The 20,580-nt window shown below is 41.0% G+C and overlaps 1 protein-coding gene across 4 annotated transcripts in view; it reads right to left on the bottom strand.

Annotated features, from left to right (window-relative positions):
- LOC107221175 (zinc finger CCCH domain-containing protein 13) overlaps positions 1 to 20,580 on the bottom strand; it is a 116,333-nt gene extending 95,753 nt beyond the window's left edge. For 2 of the 4 annotated variants that reach the window (XM_046736338.1, XM_015660087.2), the window contains exon 1: positions 10,442 to 10,668. The gene's annotated coding sequence lies outside the window, so the exon portion shown is untranslated. Of the gene's footprint in view, positions 1 to 1,146; positions 1,576 to 10,441; positions 10,669 to 20,427 lie in introns of those variants that run through there. The other 2 variants (XM_046736340.1, XM_046736339.1) reach the window with 2 other exon arrangements.

Genomic DNA, 20,580 nt, shown 5'->3' with positions numbered 1-20,580 from the left:
TTGTAGATTACAGCGCAGATATCGAGAATGTATGTCATGCGGTGATTAATTTCCTTTTCCTCCTCTCTCTCTCTCTCTCTCTCTCTCTCTCTCTCTCTCTCTCTCTCTCTCTCTCTCTCTCTCTCTCTCTCTCTCTCTCTCCGTATCTCTCTGCTCTTTAATTCGTTTCCGTTGTTTTCTTTGCGGTTGCAGAAATATCACATCCAAGCATCGAAATAACAACCATACAGAGAAGCGATATTCTATGAGCAAGTCTGTACGTAGATATTGGCCGGGGTAGAAAGGTATGCCAAATAATTTTTTTTTTTTTAATTTATTTGTCTTCGATATCTTTTTATTCGTTGTCATTTTGTTTCTCCGCAAACAAATACATTCGTACGCGTTATTCATCTCGCAGAGGCAACTCCGCGCAGCTCGTAAAATAACACAGACACACGCAAAGGAGTCTCGATACAAGCGGGTGTCCTTGCGGAATGAAAGTTACCGGGAGAAAAACTTTGGTGTATTATTTATACACATTGAATTGAATCATTCGCTGCGCTTGACTGAACTGAGTAGGCATCGCAGGTAGGATCTTGTTTAATTTCATTTCAATTTATTTTATTACGATCTAATTTTTGGTCTCCTTCTCGCAGATCAGTCTCATTTGTTTCTTCACAGAAAACGACGTGTGTATCCTTGCTTTAAATATACTATAGAGAGCAAAGAATTTCAAACGCTCGAGAGATGCGCCAGGATGAAGGGTTTCAGAGACAAGGACGGAAATGAAAGAGTGATGGAAGGAGCGGGATGAGAGGGAGAGAGAGGGGGAGGGGAAGGAGAGAAAAATGCTCGAGGGAAAAATCCATGAGAGACAAATGACTCTCTGCATTCTTAACATTTTTCTCGAACACCGACACCGGTTCTTTCAACGGTATATGCACGCACATACGTATATAATAAACCCACCGCTATTACAGGCGAGATAATAAACCCGCTGATCAGGAATCCAATTTCGAAAGAAGACGAGAACCGTATATTAAAGAGAAAAAAAAAATGTTAATTGAATAACTTTCTCACGTACATCGTATGGTTCAAGACAAATTTCTATTATGCGTAAAATTAATTGTATTTGAATGATCTAAAAAAAAAAATAAAAATTCTCACCGTGAAGAGCAAACGACAAGACCGAATCAAATCCTGCAAATGAATCCAAATCACATAATCCGTGTCACGTGGAGGATAAAAAATTTCGTTCAACAGCAACTCCGCACAAAACATCCTTTGCCAAACACGTTCACAGGACACTATGGAAGAATCTAACCGCACCGCAGGATCAGAGAATGCATTTTATTCGATAGCGGCTGAACAACCCGCGTACAAGTTCATCGGCGTGATATTAGAGGTTTTTCATACGGTCTATTCGGTTTCTAGCCGCGGTGAAACGAGAACGGAAGAAGAACTCGCGACGATGACCAAGAGGCGATGGTACGGCAAGCATAACTGGTCGGCCGGCATCCGCGGACCGTTGGACGAACCGATCTCTCTTCGGGATGCCGCGAATCTCGGATCTCAAATCGGCGTCTTCATCTCGCGGCGAACCGAAAGCAAGAGACTCGGGCAAATACTCGCTCCGTTAATGAACGCGAACGCGGAAGCGAATTGGCGCGTGTTTCACCCGCCGTAATGCATCCCCTGAATCCGCACGGCGCGTTTGCATCTCATTCTCTACACATTCGCCGCAGCATCTCAGAATTTGCGGATGTAATCCCAGTCGGCTGTGCGATCGTCGAACGCGACAATTGCTGGACTCGATTTCGCGGTTCGTTGATTGTCGATTGCAACCGGCGGCAAGTATTTCTTTACGCGTTTCGCTGTTCCATCGTTTCTTCTTTTTTTTTTACCACCTACAACCGTGTGTACCTGATCTAATCTAATTCCATAACGACGATGGAAAATGGAAGATTTTTTCAAAATAATATACCATGTATTTATGTATGCATGGGTACAGGTTAAACTTTTAACGAGAATTTTATCACAATTTCTTTCAACGTTTTATGTCCGAAAATCAAGCCCTTGTATTTCCGTTGCTCGCTAAAATGTTTAAATTGATAGACTAGCAAAATATCAATTTCAATCTCGGATCGGCTCTGCCAATCTTTCCCAAAATCTGACCAGTTCGAAACTAAGCGAAATCAAATCGATGAATCGAATGTTTATTTTCGGGTAAAAAAAACAAACATTCATCCCGTTACAAGCGAATGTAAACGAAGCATTAGCCTCAATATCGTCCATTGGTAAAATTTTCACGAAACGATCTCTCTGTCGGAAAATCATGCCGATGCGAGAAGAGCTGTAAATGGGACAAGGCAGGGAGAGGATCGTAGATGGAATAGCTGCTCCTCGTCTCTGGTCATCGGCATTGCTTTCCGTTATATTATACAAGCGACCGAGCAAGGTACCGGCATACTTAGTAGGGTATCGACGTACCTACTCGGCGTTTTACACGTGTCGCGAGACGTCGTTGAAGCGATGCCCTCTAAGCTGAGAATAATTGCCGCGTCGATTAATCGAGTGGAAAAAAATAATCGAACGCGACTCGATTGAATCGGTCAAGATTAATCGATTCATTCGTTATTTCGTATTTCTTGGAACGGTTAGTTTGAAACTCGAGTTTCGTAAATTTTAGTACCTGGTCCTAATGGCGGAAAAGTTGGCTGTTATCGATGAAATTTTTTATGTATTCATAGTCGAGTGATAAATTGTCGAAGTAACATGTTATGTAAAGAAAAATCGTTGATCGTTTGGATCAGCAAAGTTCGGATACAAAATAAAATTAAGATTCAAATGCTTCACGCGCCTTTTGCAAGCTGTCGAAGATATTTACAGCGACAATTTGCTATCCGAATTACTTAAAATTGTAGTAAATTTTTTTACATTCATTTTATATCCTCTTCTTATATAAATCGTTGGCGTACCGTCGAATCGTTCGTTTGAAATTCAAAGCGTGTTTCTCTATCCGTACAAGCTTCTTGGTTCCGATATAAAGATGACCGAAGTGGAGAGATGCCGATGGCCATGATTGACCCGAAAAAATTCTTCGCGAGAAAACCAGTTGGTAGTCTCAGATATCCGACGGTGTATAGTCACGGTGTAGAAAACAGTGACGAGAAGGGGAGGGGGAGAGAAAGAAGGAAAGAAAGAAGGAGGGAGAAAAAGAGATGGACCCGTGAAACCTCAGCCAGAAGAGACTCGGCGTTAAAACGCTGAATGCGTTGCATGTAAATACGTTGTATTTTATTTACACACACACACACACACGCGCCATAATCCTCGAATTACTCCTTTTTTCTTCCATCTGCCTTCGAGAGCACGCCGCGCATGAAAACTTCACACGAATTCCGGTTTTTAAACATTGCTGTTTCATAAATTACACATTTACATTTAAATCACGTCGGTATGCGAGCCGAAGAATATCGAGCCTTTCGTGGCGTCGAGTAAAAGAAGAATTTGTTATTTCGAGCGTAGCAAATATCGCGATTTACGGAAGGACGGGGTCCAAGTTCCGATTTTTAAAATTTACGAAAGCGCTTGATTACGAATTATTTGCAGGCGAAACTTGAAGTTTGATGAAATTACAAAGTCTCGAATGGTTGTAAAGCCGACGGCTCAAGGTTCCGAAAGTTTAAGTACCGATAGAGCAAAGTTTCGATGGAGTAAAATTCCGAAAATTAAAATATACTTACAATTAGACAGCGCGGCTTACTCGACGAGTGAGTGTAAAAAATGAGAAAAGCCGAAAATCAGAATGGCCGGGATTACGAACGTAAGAGTAGCGAAAATACAATATAAAGAAAGATCAAAGTGGTGATTTCTCTCTTTCATGATGCTTTTTATTTTTGTTTTTTTGAAATATAACGGTAATCACAACACGTGGTCGCCGCTGATCCTTGATTTCGCGATTTCTCAGTCAAAGTAATTCACTCACGGGCGACACGCTTGTTCCCCTTAATGTAAAAATCGTGTAACCGCGTGAGATAGCCAAACGTATAGCTCGTCGTGCACGCATAACGCCAACAATACGCCATATGCTGTAGGAGCGAATTGAATAGGGGCGCGTGTAACGCAGTTCTTTCCCGTAGTGATAATCGTTGCACGCACTCGAAGACGATAAGCGAATCGAGTCCGCAAGGGTGGGATAACGAACAATTGGAAATTGTATTCGAGGCAGCGAGAATAAGAACGAATGAAACATCGGGGAACAAATAAAATTACAGAATATAGGTGTACCTACCTAGATAAGTAGAAAGAAAGTAAAGGTAAAATTATTATTCGAGAAATTGCAACCGTTGCAGGGAAAATTCGCCTGCGACGAGGAAGAGAAGTGAAATAAAAAAACGAACGGCTTTTATATTCTATTTGATATTTATGTAAAATCAGTTGAAATGAGAGTTAAAAAAAAAAAACGTCGCTAAATAGTTTGTTACAAACAGCGCGTCCGTATAATTCGAGTTTTGATAGCGGAATCGTGAGGAATAAATAAACTGGATTATGTAATTCGAAAACGTAGGTACCTAGATATAAAAAAAAAACTATCGAATCGGATATTCGTATACCATATACCAGATACATGGGGATGTACAAATGTGTATAAGAAAAAATGTTACGCACAATATAGCTTGGGGTGTGTGGTTTTCCTTTTTAACCCCAAGCGCAGCTCTGGTTTCTCATACACTTGAATAAGGTAGATATTCCAAACGTTTTCTCTCGCATGTATTTCCCAAAGGCTTATACAGAACTTATCTTAGATACATATACACATCCGTATACACAGTATTGAAACATTTATTCAAGGATGAGATTCTCATCCTTCCGTTCTTATTTCCCAAAAGGTTTCAAACGGAGAAGAAGAAAAAAGTAAAGGGAGAGAGTTGGAAAGCTGGGTGCAAGAAACGAAACGTAAAAGATCGCGAACATCAAACGATCAAACATTATTCTTCGAACTTTTAACTCTGTTTTCAAGATATAACCACGAATTACAGAACACGGTATAATTTATCAAAATTCGTCGATTGAATATTCCACATACCTTTACTTCTTCGATGAAACGAGAAAATTTTCAGCTACGTGTTTTATTGACTGGTCGATATTTAAACAAATTAAAAAAAAAAAAAAAAACGCCCGTTCATCTCTGCAATTCTTGCCCAAATATGGCAATCACAGACTGCGTCATGTTTGATAATTTTGTAAAACCAACGATCGTATTGGATATAAATATAGGTTAGTTAGTCTGCAGATTTCTCAAATAATGTCAACACCCTCTTGATATTTTTTCTTACTGACAAAATTAAAATGAATATAAGCTAACCGAGGCTCTGAGAATGGTGATAAAAGCGCATCGTTCGATATAAGAATCGTTACAAGCACGCATCCGCGGTCTTCAATTAATTTACCGTAAGTCGCGTGTCACGGATACAAGCCTCATTTATTTTTGCAAATTAATATCAGCAGGTATGTACGTGATTATACGCATACGCGTACGTGTAATAAGTGTCTATAAATATCTACCGCAGCGAAATTGCTATCTCTTTCATGTTTATAACGAGCTGCGATGCGCGATAAATTGACAAAAAGAAAACAAAACAAAAAAGAAAGAAAAAAAAAACAAGATTGATTGATAATCAGTGAAAATAACGTATCAGCTGACTACAGACAAGAACGACGTGGCTCGACAGCTTGATTATTACCGATGATCGAACAATAATTTTTCGTAAATTATCATCTTCTTTTCAACCGTTATAATTGCGCAATTTTACGCTGACGATTAAATCGGCGGCAAATACTCGTGTTTGTTTTAAAACTAATGTACGTCAAATTCCTAACGGTAATTAGATTGCCGGCTGACATTAATTTTCTAAATTATGTAAAAAAAAAAAAAGAAAAAAAAAGAAAAAAAATCATCAACATTTATTTTACAAACAAGTTTAAAATGTTTGTCTTTTTTTAATAATACGCATATCCTCCGCGCCGCAAGCATGGATTTCCGTTACCTACAATACGTAATTGCTTTTTTTCTGTTAAAGAGACTGATTTCTTTTTCAGAGAAAACGATTACCAAATTCCCATTAACACTCCAAATTCGAGGTCTTAGGAACCATAACACTGCAGCGCAGAACAACGGTTGTCGGATAAAAAGCGCCCGAGGCACAGGTTGTACCTTTGAAACCGGATTTCACTCGTGTATATGCGCAGGTGACTTGAGCTCAACGCGTTTGCTCGTGTAAAACGTACGTATATATACATACGGCTATATATATATATATACATACATACGTACATATATGTATATATAGCCATTCAAATTCAGTGCGTAAAAATGCAAGAATGCCGTTCAACTGCAACGGGTAACGGAGATACGTAACGGTAACTTTATATTCACCACGTTCCACCTTCGGCCATAACACGCTGCGGGTTACATATATATATATATATATATGTATCTTTAAAAAAAAAATATATATATATATATATACGTACGTTGTACAGAAATTAAACGGTATGAATCTATGTTCTAATAACTGAAACTAACCAGACCACCTCGACTCATACGATACAACTAATATACACATCGTTTTCAAATTTTACCTCAAACGATGCTTTTCAAGTAACTTGGTACGCATTTACGATTGAAATGATTAAAAATAAATAACACCTCTTTTTTCAATTTCGTTAAAGGTTACACGTCTGTACTCGAATAACGATTTATGTTGAAGAAAAAAATCACTGCCGAAGAGCGAAAGAGAAGATGAGAAAAAATAACAAAAATGATTAGTTAAAAAATCGCTATGACGCCTGAATTTTTTGCTTCATCGGTGTCTCGGGAATTTTTCACTGTTTGACAATTTCAATTCGTTGGAAAATTGAAAATTTCGTAACGCAAATTATTTGAATATCAATTAGACGCCTGAAAGCGATAATCTGAATTTTTTGGCAATTTTTGAAAAATCCCAAGTGAGGGGGGAGGCGAAGAAGCAAAGACGAAAAATCGCCCACCTTTAGCCAGCGACGTAGGTAAAAAAAACGACATGGCTGACCGAGGGTTAAAAAAGCAACAAAAGAAAAAGAAGAACCGTAAACCAGAAGAAGGGAAATGCAAATTCGGAAAACTATCGGGAACACTGAGCAGCGCGGCGGGATAATAGAGGCGAATGCAGATGCGATGGATCCCCATATTTACACGTGTCCTAGACACCGAGGTCGATGGGACGGGGATGCGATAGCTGGTGTAAGGATCGCGCGATTTACATGAGATAATTAAATTTAGCCACCCGGTGCGCACGGTTCCCTCACCAGGTATGCAATGGGTATGCGTTATCCAAAGTGCCTGTATATCCGATCCACCTGGATCGGTAGAGAGATCGTAGCGAATTGCAGCGAAACCGCCAAGCTTCGAGAATAGTCACTTTTTATTGTGAATTTAATTTCCCTTAACACGGAGACACGATGACGGTTTCGAGCAGACCGTAACGGCGAGTCGAAAAATTATTGGAAAGGAAATACGGCGGGGGATGAATTTCAAATGTAAATCATAACTACGGGGAATTCCGTGCGAACCCAACCAACGTCTGACCCTCGCTTCTATTTTTCACTTGGAACATTTTTAGACCACTTTCGTTGTGAAGTTTGTAAAAAAAAAAGTTGAATGTCCGAAAAAAATGGACAAGAATCGTTCCGTAATGGAACCGGTCGAGAAATGTACTGAGTGAAAAATAAATAAATAAATAAATAAAAAACGAAGCTGAATGGTGAACGGTTGAAAATTTTTATACCACTTCGCCGTTCGCGGTAAATCGCGATTAACGAATCGACGAAAGAGAAGAGAAAGAAAAAAAATAGTGATAAAAGTGAAATCATAACTGACACATGGCGTAGTAAGAAAAAACAAAAAAAAAAAACGGAGTGAGCGAATGCCTTGACCAAAATATGGCGTCTGTACCAATTACGATCACACGAACGTCGATTTGCGTTACGAAATTGCGCGTAGCTGTCAAACGCTTGAAGACAAAAAACAAAAAAAAAAAAAAAAAGAAGAAAAAGACGTCGATGATAATAACAACAAAGAGAATATATACGTGCAAAGTATACAATTAATTGCCCGCTGCGAAGGTGATTGTTGTATAGATAAAATACAGTCTGTATAAACATTTGATTCATTTTTCCTTTTCTTCTCCCGGTCGGCTCAAGCTCGGAGCATTTTTCTTAACAGGATACTCCGCGTTTTAAAGCGCAGTAACAATAGCGATAATAGGAATAATAATGACGCTAAATTTTTCTCTCCTCCCACCCCCCCCACACACACACACAATGATACCTTAAACCGCAGCAAAACGAGGACGTTATACAGCTCATTCGTCTGCCGGTGCGGTAAATGGTGCGCAAAGTGTATTATTACGTTGGCTGGTGCACTCTCTTTTCATATTTCTCTTCATTTCTCACCTTTCTTTTTTTACCGCTCTTGCAACGCTACGCGTAATTACAATTCGTGACATATGCGCGTGTATCGGACTATGGAAAATTGGGACGGGGTTGAAATTCTGAATTTGAAAACTTCCGAAAGCGCCGAATTCCGAATTTTTTGGCGGCGAAACTTGAGGTAATGAAATCAAACTTTGACAAAACATTCAAGTCAAAGTTCCCAAATTGTGAGAGTGAGAAAATTTTTAAATCCGAGGAATTAAAATTTCGAATTATCGAAGATTTTCAGTTCCGTGAATATCCGGCTTGGTGAAACTTCACCAATTTGATCTTTCTTTGTTTTTAATTTTCGATATTCTTACGTTCGTAATCATGGTCATTCTGATTTTTCACATCCGCCCGTTGACTAAACTACGCTGTCTGAGTATATTTTAATTTACCAAATTTTACTCCGTGGAAATTTTATTTATCGGAATTTCGCTCTATCGTAACTTGAATTTTCGAAATCTTGCATTTCGGATTTTTCAGCCTTTGTCTTTCCAACCATATTTTCAAATTCGGAACTTCAACCCCGCCCCGAAAAATTGGGCTAACGGATGACAAAAAGTTCTTTCGCGTAGCCTTGACACCATTCCACGTTATATAACAACTGCAGTTGCTTTCCCGGATTTCGATAGTTCAACAAGTCTCGAATTCCGTTACTTCGACCACGTTCGATCATCGATATAAAAAATAAAGATCTTCACAGACCAAGTTCGTCGAAAATCTCATCGCGTGAATCGACAATAAATTCCATCAAACCACACAGCATTAACGAACAACGTATAACGAGACAACGACGCGTCTCTATCCTGTATTTCACCTGCAGTGATTAAAGGAACGATCGTTTCGTTCACAACGACGCAGTTAACAGACGCCGAAATAATCGTGACACAATATATCTCCGTAATACATATAATACATGCATGTATACACACTGTGTTAATACACACGTAGAATCGTTTGACCTTCGTTCCTAACCGACGATTGATACGATTCGATGCTGGCTCACCTCGTTTCCCGAGGTGCAGAGCTAAGCAAGGAGCAACTAAGAACTCGAGAATTCTTTCGGCATACGTTCGAACCTGCACCCAACACTCCTTGAGCAATGTGACACATTGTTTGGATATAAACAGGGCGCGTCTAAGTATTATCGAGTAATTACAGGCAGGTACGTACGTGCATAAGCACACCATGCATATTCAATTAGGTTTTCTCGTCGTTGGAGAATTTTTTTTCTTTCTCTCGCATTGTGCTTGGAAGGAGTAAGTTCGTAACGATAATATCGATTGTACGAGAAAACGTATGAGAAAAAAAAAAAAAAAAAAAAAAATTGTAAAATCGGTAAACGTTTAAACTCCTAGTCAGATGGAAAAAACGTTAAGAATTTTACAGAAGTTGCAAAGCCGCGTGAAAATTAAATTTCTCTGCGCGGTTCACAGGCTGATAAGAGAAAAGAAAAAAACCCGGGAGAGCAGAAGAATTAATTAAACGACCGTTTAAAACAGGGATAGAGTAATTCCGAAATATTTCTTCATGTCCTTGTGTTCGAATGTTGAACAGAAAAAATGAAAAATCAGAAAGAAGGCGATAATTTTGTGGATAAAAAATGAAGATAGAATTTGTGAATAGTTCGAGAGAAGTTTTCTGTGTCAAACTTTTTCACTTTCGTTTACCACAATATTTGTTTCAACGATTCAAACGTACGATACTCACGTTGTAATCCAAAGTTCGATCGTGTAAAAATTGCCGGATGATGTATGGAATCGAATCAAACAATAATGAGTGGAAAATAAATTTGCAAATAAACAAAAATTGAAGAAGAAAAAAGGAAAAAAAAAAACAGCATTAAATCAGCAGCAATTAATATTCGCACTCTGAGAAACAATTCTCGGGATCGTTATTATTATACATATTTGTTATCAATGAATCAAAGAATTCAACGTACCTATAGAATTTCACCTGTTACGTAGAAGAATCACGCTGCGAATAACTTTGATTTAAAGCGATTAAACATCTGCATCGAGCCACAATTCACATGGAAATATTAGGAAATTACGCCTGGCACGTGACTCCGCGATTTTTCCTAGTCCCGCACCTCCTGGCAAAGGGTGAAACAATCCGCGATAGACGATCCGTTCGGAACGGCGCGCGCGCCACGACTGAACCACCGACTGCCCGGCGTCGCGACGCTGCTCGAGCCGCCCGTCGATCCGTCGCGACGCCGTCGACGAAGACCGGAAAGACGACGGAACGGTCAATTTTTTAGCGAAAGGATTACGAGAAGTTATCGCAGATCGGATAGTTTCGTTGCTGTTTTTAAATTATATTCATTTTGCGAGCGATAAGATTCTCGATTTCGTTTCGTTCCTGCTTGGTTCGCAAAATTTTTGGCGCTGCGAGGTGGAAGAATTAGCGACGGCCACTGAGCTAAAAAATAATCAATGCGTCGATTAATTGAGCAGAAAAAAAATGATCTAACACGACTCGATTGAATCGGTAAAAATTAATAGATTCATCGATTATATCGTATTTTTTTTTGAAACGGTTCGTTCGAAGTACGCAGTCTTAATGGTGGAAAAGTTTTTACGTAACACAAGCCTGCGATGGTTTTCCCCTGACAAAACTGAGCAGTAATTTCGGTAGGTATTAAAGACGAAACTGTGAAAAAAATATTAAAAAAATTCTATCACGTAAAGTTTCTGACAAATTATTATTTCTGATTTCTTGTTACTACTAGAGTTAACTTTCAATTTTTGAAAAAGATATCGCAATTCGTTTGGACTTATCCAATCTCTTAAGTCTTGTTCAAAACTAATGCTGTTCATTTCATACCTAAACATTAAGTTTTATATTAATTCATTATATTTAATTTTTTCATAAAAATTGTTCAAAAATCTGTAAATATGCGTATCTTGCATAAAAATAAATCTCTATGTGCTGTGAAAAAACTGGCGCTACATTTTAATTCAACATACCTAAAATTAAAAGTTGTAATTAGCAGGCCTGCATAATGAATATAAAAATATTCATTCGCCTTTCGCTAATTATATAAAATAGGTACTCAATAAGTAAGACAATGACGATAATTGATACCCTAATTGGTGGTGGTAAAACATAAAAACTAAATAATCGAGTCGGTCGACTAATCGAGTTTGATAAATAATAATCGATTAAACTCGATTAATCGGTGAAAGAATAATCGATTATGTTTGGTCATTCTTAGTAAAAATCTGTCATTATTATCCGTGACGGCGACGTTTCTTTACGGGATGTACTTTTTGTCGGTGAAGTAGAAAACGAGGCGTGACTCTTCGGTGTGTGTACCCGTTCTCTTCTCGCTGTCCTTTTCTTTTTTCTTCTTCTCCTCTTCCAAGGCTGCTCGCTAATCGGAACTGCACACTTAGTCCGACAGTCGCTTCGGTCTTGTTTTCGTTCGATATTTTCGATCGATTAGCGGTTATTTGGACACGGAAGCGCGAAAATCGAGAGTGTAATCTGTCTTACCATTTAAATACACGCCGACTGAAATAAGTTTACCTGTTCGAACTAACAAATCTTTTCTCTCGATTCTCCGCCCCGATTAATTCGTTATTATTCAACGGACAGAGACTTCACCCCTCCTTGGATCGTGCATGATTCGATAAGAGTGAAATGAAGATTGCTAAATACCGATCGCCCACGCGAAGCGAATAAAAGACTATTCGATCACCCGCCCACGCGCTTCGGCCAACTCTTGTTTCTACGTATCGACGAACCGATAATCTCGTCGACTTCTTCCTCCGTATCTTCCGCTTCCCTCCCTCTTCGGTATCGTTCTGTCAATCTTAATTTAAATTTTAAACAGCCGTTGCAGAATATTTGCGAAGGCGCAAAAATTACGCGACGGAAACAGATATTCGAGACCCACTGCGGAGAAGCCCGCGTGCAATATTAATCGGCAATTTCTCCTGCAGGGCTGACATTCGGGCATCCCGTGTATATTATACCTGTAATAGATACGCTCCGCGGAGGCAGCGACCGCTGTATAATAATTCAGTTTTAGCGGTTGAAAGTTGGACGTGATTGCGGTTAATTTTTCATTATTATCGAATCTTCCTTGTTACAACACCGGAGATATAAAGCCGCGGCTCGGATCCGAGACTGATGCGGACGTGGGGAAATCGGCCGCGAGAGAATCGGGAATTTTCTCGAGGGCCGGATGGCCCAACTTTTCGCATATACCGTATTGCAAAATTCACCGAAAATGCGCAGTATCCATTCGCTCGGAAGTGTGATGGCACGGCTGGTACTTTTATTTCCAAGTGAAACTCGCAAGCTTGCCGAAACTTTGACCAACATTCGTCTGATTCCGAGGCGAAGCGGAGGAAATTGGGGCGGGGTTGAAATTTCGAATTTGTAATCTTTCGAAAGCTCCAAATTCGCAATTTTTTGCTGGCGAAACTTTGAGTAAAGAAATCGAATTTTTACGAAACTTCAAAGTTTCGAATGGTCCGAAAACCGACGCACAAACTTTCGATAATGCGAAAATGAGAAAATTTAAAAATCCGGTACATTGAAATTCCGAATGTTGCAAGATTTTCAGTTGTGTGAATTTCTAGCTTGGTTTTCACCACTTTGATCTTCCTTTGGTTCGGATTTTCAATATCTTCACATTCGTAATCCTGGTCATTCTAATACGATTTCTCAACTTCAAGTTTCGCCAGGAAATAATTCGCAATTAAGCGCTTTCGGAACTTTTCAAATTCGGAACTGCAGCCCCGCCCAAGAAAATTGCAAGCTCGGCGATTCTCCGAGGGACGTAAATATACGAAGAAAAGGCATTTTTCCGTTATCCATGCATCCGCATTGTATCCCGTTTCTACAACAGCCGGGGGTTAAATCTCGGGGGAATGATACGACGAGTAAACTGAAACTACGCGAGTCGCGTCGATGCGTGGGTACAGAGTATATCTCTACGGAAAACAAGCAGCGACTCTCCCGCTTCTGCCGAATGTAGAAAATCTGCTGTGCGGAGCTTTCGCGTACGATAATACATGTCTGCAGATGGGAAAATAACGATGAGCCTGCACGTATAATATCGAACGAAACTGCGATCCGCAGACCGCAAAGAGACGTCTATCTAGTCGGTTTCTTGATACGTACCTCCGCGAAAGCTCTGTGGAAAATGTATGACATTATATGCGGATGCGGGAAATCGCGAGCGACCGACCGTCGAACATCAAATTTTCCCGTAACTGGGGCGTGATTCGCGTCTGCAAAATTATTTTCATGCGATGCGTCCACGCGAAAATCCGTGTAGTTTAACGACACTCCGATTTTATTCACGCGAATTCGCGACTCGCGAAAATAATTGTACGTCATTCGAATATTTTTTTTCAATTTACGATGCATCACGAATAAATGTTTTTTTTTTTTTTATTATTGTTTACGTCAATCGCAATATCAATTTAAGTCACAGAGAAGACCCGCACTCGTAACGTTAGTCTCCAGTTGATGTTTGAGAAATGGATCCGGCGAGTTTTTCATTATTAATTCAATCTCATAGAATAGTTGTAATTTAATATGAACTTTTAATTTGAGAGATTAAGATTCTCGGTTGATACGTCGTTGTGTTATAGATGGTGATCTTTGCGTTGAAAAATTGAAATGTCTAGAAAGAAAGAATAATTGGAGTGCTGCAACGGTTTTCTTGCCAGATACGGAGAAATGTGAAAAAATTGAAAAATCAAACGAGCGCGATCTTCCACGTAACGTGAACGCTCACCTTTTTACAGAATCATTCTTTCAACCTGAAAAAAAGAACTTTTAAAAGGACGCCACGATGAAACATTGTAAATTATTCTTTTCCGAAACACCCTAACATGCAATGTTTAAAATATGATTTTCCATTTCTTTTCAATCCACCTTATACATGCGAATATTCATCGATGATAATTCTCTTCAAATAATTATAATACGGAAGAAGAACGTAATGTCGCGACCGAGAAGTTTATACTCAAAAAAGTTTATACTCGTTTGGTAAAAAACTAAATGTTCGAATCAAAAATATGGTACGAAGAAATAAATTTCCGATCGGGGTTACAAGGCGCGGAATGACTTGGAGGCACGCGAACGAGTCTCGTTTTCTCCATAATGACGGTTTGCTCGACCCGACGCGACGTCCGTGATGCGAGCCGCGGCTAAATGCAGGCGGGGAAAGCACTCCGGGAACGTTTGACCCTTTTCCGTTGACACATCCGAGGCTCGGAGAGATATCGAGCCGAGACTCATCTCTTCGAGACAATCGCGAACGAACTGCCGCGTAACACTTTCCCGACGTCTCTGTAGACATCTGCCCGCACTGCCGGATATTCGCAAGTTCTTGGCGCAAAAGTGCCGCGTTTCTCTATTTCTTTTGTTATCAAGAAATCACCTGTTCAGAATCTATATGGAAATACGATAATGTAAAAATTGCGTGTCTCGATATGTTTGCGAAAGTAATTTTTGCGGTGGCTTGTTATAAAAATAAATGAGTTGAACTCTGAACCTTGTACCTTGTTACGCTAAAATAACACGCGGCTAAAATATAAAGTAAAAAAATGTTGTAATTTCTGTTAATTGACCATTCCATGCATGACGTACCGTTCACACGATCGAACGACGAGTAATCAATTTTTAATTGATTACCCAATTTCGAAGAAATATTATTTTCGTTCAATCAACGTATGACGGTAGTAAATGCCTACGTAATTGGTCATCGAATCAATAGCGAGTTTTTTCACCTCCCCCAGTTTTCGCAGTTTCGTTCACATCGAAAACAACAACAACGGTCAAAATTCGCACGCCGTCATTGCCTCCTTTTACCTTTTTGACAATTTTTCTTTAAAATTTGTTTCAAACTTGGCGTCATTCGTAAATCAAGGCATGACAGATGTGCGTATATCGTGTTACATTGCATTAATCTTTCCAATTCATTAAGGAACTCTTTATAGATCGCGTATCGCCTCAGTTTCGGTATCGTTCGTTGGCAGGGGGATCGCGTAGCTGTATTAATCGACGAATCCCATGTTGGCAAGAGAAGCCCCGTCTACACGGTTTACAGTTACTCGTCCCGGGTATTCGCTGAAATTATACACGCTGATTAATGCCAAATAACATAAAAACCATGCCCCATGCGTCTCGAGGGTCTTGAAATACCTTCGACGACACCTTTGACACGTTTCGAATAGTTCGACCCCGCAATTATCCGCAGAGCGGACGGAAATCGTTCAGCGGTGAAAATCATCGCGAAAGAAAATCGACGTGCGATGAAAATTGCGGGATACGAAAAACCTGCAACTGCATTTTTCCCTCCACGAGAAAAGTTCGATGCAGGAATAATTTATCGTTGTTACTCGCAGTGCGTGACGTAAGTCGGTTTGATTATACGGTGTCTACTCAACAAATTTTTCAACTCGTTAAATCGATCCGACGGAACTGCTGAAACGAGCGGAAGTTGAATGAGTTTGAAAAGCGTGTTTTGTTCGAGAATTACAAGAGTGAAAAGGAAAAATAAGCAAACAAAAGAAAAAAAGATGAAAATACGTAGGGGGGAGGGGGGGGGGGGGGGTAAAAGTAAAGGTAAAGGGTGAAAAAGGTTTAAAAAATCGCAAAGCTGTGTAGAAGCTTTTCAGGTTTCGCAAGCTGTAAGAACGGCGTGTTAATATAGTTGGAGAGTGAGTTTGGCAGTAAATTTAGAGAAGCCCTTCTAGCTTCTCAGCCTTGTTTCGCGTCGAGTATTTTTTTTTTTTTTTTCCTACTCCGTGCTAAAAACGGGATTATAACCCGTCGTAGAAATTGTAATATACGTGTAGCAGTTTGCACACACCCGGTGGTTGTATAATTGTTTGGTCGGGATGTAAAAGCTGCGCTTCGCGGAATTTCTTTGTACATATCACGTGTATAATAATGTCGCGAGTGAAATTTGCACCGTATAGTAGAGTTTCTGTGCGGTAGGCATGATAAATTCTGCACTCAAAGGTTCGACGCTAAAAGCGATAATGATCGACGAGCCTCATCCGCACGATTTTGCAGAAAATCCTCGGAGCATTCAAACCTCCCTGTTGGACTCACTCGGAGCCCGGGTTACTGCCTATTGACCCATTCGATTGGCACGTAATGACGACACCGATTTACGGATCGAGAGTTTTATCACATCCATTACAGCTCCGTTGTGCCTTTCAATTTATCGCAGAGGCTGAATTTATTCAGCATCTCGAAGCGTCTTTTCCCACGCTAAATCGATCATGTTCTTGTCAAATTGTTTCGATCTCAACATCAGCTAGGCTGCAAGTTTGCGGTATCTTTGTTAATTCGGGGTGGCCACGCGGGATTTTTACATTGGTCTTGGACAAAACTAAAAATATCAGTATAGCATCGTAGAAATTAGAAATGATGTTTTGAGGTAACGAGTTTACTTTTTTTCGTTGAGAAAACAAATTGGCTCAAAACGAGCTTTTTTTGTACATTACATTTGTCTTTAATTCGAATTGAATTTCAATCGAATACAGAGTTGATAAGCTGAACGATTTAGGTTTTAGTAACTCGCTAGAACTGGTCAAGTGTCAGGGAAAATTAGGTTTCAGGATTCGGAAAACCTGGAAAAGCCATGGAAATTTTCCCAAAAATTTGTGGCCACCCTGTAATCTTGTTAAAATTTCGAGAAACGTGTACACTCTTCCAGAAAGCTCAGTTAAGTTGAGGGTAATAGCATTTCCGTTTAGGTCGGACGTAATATCCTGCGAAACGTGAGGGAAAAGCCGGACTAATGGAGCATATCGTGCCAGTGACAACTCCCGGGGCCGATGTGACGTTGATTAGATATTCCGCATACCTGCGATGATATTTACGCAGCGGGATATATTTTCTCGTCAAGCTTATCGGCATTTATTTGCGATGAGGTATAACATCTACTAGGCAAGAAGGGACGAGTGAGATGAAATCGCTAAACATTTTCCCTGCGACCGGGAAATTCTGTTCAAAGAATTAAAACGCACCGAACGAGTGTCCGTCGATCCCTAAGTCTGATGTAATTGTTTACTGCTTTCGGAAAGTCCGTGGAATGTCTGTTTCGCTTCGCGTTGAGGGTAAAAAAAAAGTGTGAATTGGATAACAGACGTAACGCGAGCGATAGGCTGCTGTACAAATAAGGGTGATTTTTCACTCAACTTACAGGACTCACACCTGCACGTAACGAAACAAATGGACAAGAAACGAATGCTTCGCTATTCGTCGTTATATCAGAGTGAACAGCTTGTAAAAAGAACACAGAAGGATCGAAAAATTGAAGGGTCACAATATCGAATGTTTGAAGAAGGGAAAACTTAATTCATAGAGTTTAAAAATGTTGGAATTAGAAGTATAAAGAAGTAAAAGAATAGAATACCGCACTGTAGGATCGTCGGAATTCCTCTCGATAATATAGAATCGTGTACAGATTCTCTATATTGCCATTTTATGTTTCGACCTTTCTACGTTTCGTCATTCCGCATTTCGACTTTGTACATTTACAAATTTCTATACCAACTCGGACTTTCCGCATTTCAAAATTCTACGAATAATATTTTCGCGTCTATGAAAATTCGACACTCAAACTTTTTTCATCCGAAAACTTTTTCCTAACGTGCAAAGAAAAAACAAGTATATCGATCTCTTGCACTTTTCCTCATTGAATCTCCATCAGAGTGATGTATACGTTACTAACGTACAGCGATCGGGGATGAACCCGGGACGAAGTGAAGCGTTTGTATCGAGTTACGGGAGTTTGAGCCGGGCGGAATGAAACCCGATTTGTTGTGCGGCCGGAGGTGTACCAACGACTCGGTGACCGGTGGTTGAAAATCGTCGACCGTATCGAGTAGAGAGGTAGAGGGACGCGACGCGATGCGCGGATAGCGGGCGAGAATCTCGCGGGATTTGATAGCGAGGAAGGAGTCTGTCCCATTCAGTGGGTATCCGGGAATCGGGATCCACGAGCATCGCGGCACCGCCCCAATATCCCGAGAGTTGAGAAACTCCGGAGCCACGGTAAGTCGAGACTAATGTCTGAGAGGAGGAAAATGTTTGGTGATTTAGATTGATAGCGGCGGGAATGACTGGCAAGTATCTTCTTGGCCCCATTCGCCGCGAGTCGAGGGACCCGGAGACCCGGAGGCTGCGGGGAGCGAAAGAATCAATTCCGGAGATCAGAGATACCGGGCCGACTGATCCCCGATCTCCTCCGCTTTCATTTCTACTCTCAAAGCCGATAGGAGATGGAGTACAAAGTGCGAAGGATGAACGTCGAGGGTAAAAGACCGCCGGCTTCGCCATTTGCCAAATCGATTTTTCCCGCCTCTTTTTCTTCTCCGATCATCCCTGCGCTGACCTCGCGTTAATTTTTATAATCGCGTTGTACGCAGGTAAGCCGGATCGGACCGTCGGCCGGGATGCCTTCTTCGCCTATTCTTCCGCCTACCACGAACCACGCCTAGTCGAAACACCTCCTCGTCTGCATTCCAGAACCATCGTACCAGGGTCCCGTCTGTTGGTGTTGAAACGAGGAATCAAGCCTCGAGTCGACGCGGTTCGCAGCCTCGCGATGCCGAGTCCAGCAACGACTGATCCAAAGTAGGAATATCAGACCCCGGTTGCGAGAGCTGAAGATTCCGAAAATAGTATATCGTCCAACCGAAGGAGGAAAACTCGGTCTTTCACGAGTCTCAAGGTGAGCCGACGCGTACGAGCCGAAAAGAGCGATGCCTCCTTCGTTGCGCGAGATTCTTTACACAAGGTGTGGAAAAAGTATGGAAACCCTTAGAAATCTCGCGGGGTTCGGTGAAGAGAAAATTACCGTAAGGTTGAATCTTGGGTAATTTTTAACAAGGGATTCAACGGTGACCTTTTTATTTGACCTTGAACCTGGCACCAAACGTGGGGATTCCCATTTGAGAAATTAAAGTTGATCTCGAAATGACTTTGAAGATAAGGTTCAAAGTCCAATAAAAGGTCACCATTCCCCTTGTTCAAAATTACCATAGATTTAACCTTGTCTATTTTTTTTATTCACCGAAGCCCGCGAGATTTCCAGGAGTTTCCATACTCTTTCGTCACCCTGTATAACGAGGGTACGTTACGCGTATTTTCGCGAAGCACGAAATTGAGGTTAGCGTCGCGTAATGTCAGATTTGTCAGCGACAGCGCACGCGCGGAGTACGGAAAAGACCAGTTTCAACTCCGCCGCGCGTGCGCACTCGTAGAATCACTCGCCCGCCGTAGAAACGGGTACTTTGTGTGCGGAAAACACGCGCAAAACATGCTCGCATCACATAAAAACCACTCGAAAGAATAAATGTAGCAGTCAATTATTCCGATTGGCAATGATTCCTGCATCGCTAATTCTTCTCCCGACGCGATACCTCGTTATACGCAGAGTCGCCTTTTTCGGCAAGTTCAATGCAAATCCCCGCGGTCAGCCAAAGTTGGGTAGGTTAGCTCGTACCTACAGCGACTACTCGCGGGGCATGAATGCATAATAGATGAACGTAAGAAGTAGCTATTTCGACTTTCCTCATCCCGCAGCCGAGACACTGGATTAGCATACAATTTGAAATCGGTATCTCCCCACGTACGCCAATTTCACCGATACATTTTTCGCCCGCATAAAAGTTGTGCACATATTCTATGCGCGGTAGATAAATTGATGCGGATTCGCAGAAAGTCCGAGTTCCTCGCCGCAAACTCGATTTCGTTCGAAAGCTCGAAGAGACGGTCGAGAGACGCCGCGCCGTTCCAATTTTCTAAATCGATTCTCGAAATGGGTCAGTTTTTGCATTTTGGACCACGGCCAAGGCTCGCCCGACTCGGGGACGTGTATGTACAAAGTTGCGGGAAAGCCGGATAATAAAGGGTCGATTGTAATCGCCAGCTGTTTACCTTGCATATCCAGGTTCCGGGCCTATCACCTTCCAGCGCCTGCAGCCTGCGGACAGCGATAACCGACCGATAGAAGTTGCGCAAACTAGTCGTAAGCAGCTCAAGTGGTCCTTCATCGGGAAATTGCGTCATGCCGCACCCAGCGTCGAGTTC

The sequence above is a fragment of the Neodiprion lecontei genome, chromosome 4 (genome assembly GCF_021901455.1).
Source record: "Neodiprion lecontei isolate iyNeoLeco1 chromosome 4, iyNeoLeco1.1, whole genome shotgun sequence".
Classification (NCBI taxonomy): domain Eukaryota; kingdom Metazoa; phylum Arthropoda; class Insecta; order Hymenoptera; family Diprionidae; genus Neodiprion; species Neodiprion lecontei.
The sequence above is the reverse complement of the archived record's forward strand: the minus strand, read 5'-3'. Positions and strand labels throughout refer to the sequence as shown.